Consider the following 1,280-nt stretch of genomic DNA (forward strand, 5'->3'; position numbering starts at 1 on the left):
ATTCATACCAGGAGAGTAAAAAGAAGAATTATACAAAATATTGTAGAACGAAAATGTTCTACAACGCCAGCCAGAGAAGTTCATACCGGCAAAATAAAACAAAAAAATAATGGAAAAATATATAAAATAAATATAAATATATACAGTAGAACTCCAATTAACCGAACTCCGACTATCCGAATCGCCGATTATCCGAATCGCCGATTATCCGAATCACAAAAAATTGTTCCCCCCGCAAAGCCAGTGTTTGCGCGTCAAGTCTTGACTTGACTTGTCGTAACTTGCCGTTGCAGCAGAACTGTTGGAAAGAGAGAATGGGCAGTTTAAAACGACGTTTTTGCCTCCCAATGTTACAAGTTTGCTGCAACCCATGGACCAGTCTGTTATTGAAACAATGAAGCGCCATTACAGAAGGCAACTGCTGAGAAAACTGCTGATCGAAGGTGCTGAAGATGAAGAATTGGTTTTGGCAAATCATAGCAAAATAAATTTAAAGGACTGCTGTTACATGGTAGCGGAAGCTTGGAGTTTGGTTACGCCAGTGACGCTAAGACGTGCGTGGAATAAACTGAAAGGCCTACCGTCTGAGAAGAACAAAAAAAAAAGAATCTGAAGAAAATGAGAAACAAGAATATGGAGAGGATGATGATGATGAAGATACGTTGTCACTAGAGAAAATAAGAAAAATGATTGTAAAAATTCCTGGTTGTACAGAAGTAAGTGCTGAAGATGTAGGAGAGTGGATGGCTTGTGACACGTCTGACGTCCTGGGTTTCAAATTCTCAATGACGATGAAATTGTTGTAAGTGTGAGAGAAGATGTTGAAGTGGAAGTGGAAGAAGAACTTTCTGCTGATGTTGAAGTAGACGCTGGACCATCAGCTAGTGAAGCATTTGCCGGCCTCGAGACTGCTTTGAAGTGGATGGAGCGTCAGCCCGAGTGTAACCACTTGCAACTGCTCACCGTCAAGCGAATGCGTGATCTGGCTGCCCGAAAACGGTTGAAGACCGCAAAACAGCTTACATTGACGGAGATGTTTAAAAAACAATGATTTTTATTTCTAAACTTGTACATAAGAACATTTTATTTATATTTAAAACATGTGAAAATTTCATGTTTCTTTCATTTAATTCAATAAAAAAAATAGTGCAATATCAAAACGTAGCTTTTATTCTCTCCAATTTTAAAAAAAAAATCCGATTATCCGAATATTTGATAATCCGAATGGGTCCCGGTCCCCATTGATTCGGATAATTGGTGTTCTACTGTATATGTAAAAC

The 1,280-nt window shown here is 38.5% G+C and overlaps 1 pseudogene; it reads left to right on the forward strand.

Moving 5' to 3' along the window:
* The first annotated feature begins 608 nt into the window (after positions 1-608).
* On the forward strand, positions 609-1,051 carry LOC120779322 (annotated as a pseudogene).
* The last annotated feature ends 229 nt before the right edge of the window (positions 1,052-1,280 follow it).

Source organism: Bactrocera tryoni, unplaced genomic scaffold, assembly GCF_016617805.1.
Source record: "Bactrocera tryoni isolate S06 unplaced genomic scaffold, CSIRO_BtryS06_freeze2 contig_790, whole genome shotgun sequence".
Lineage (NCBI taxonomy): Eukaryota > Metazoa > Arthropoda > Insecta > Diptera > Tephritidae > Bactrocera > Bactrocera tryoni.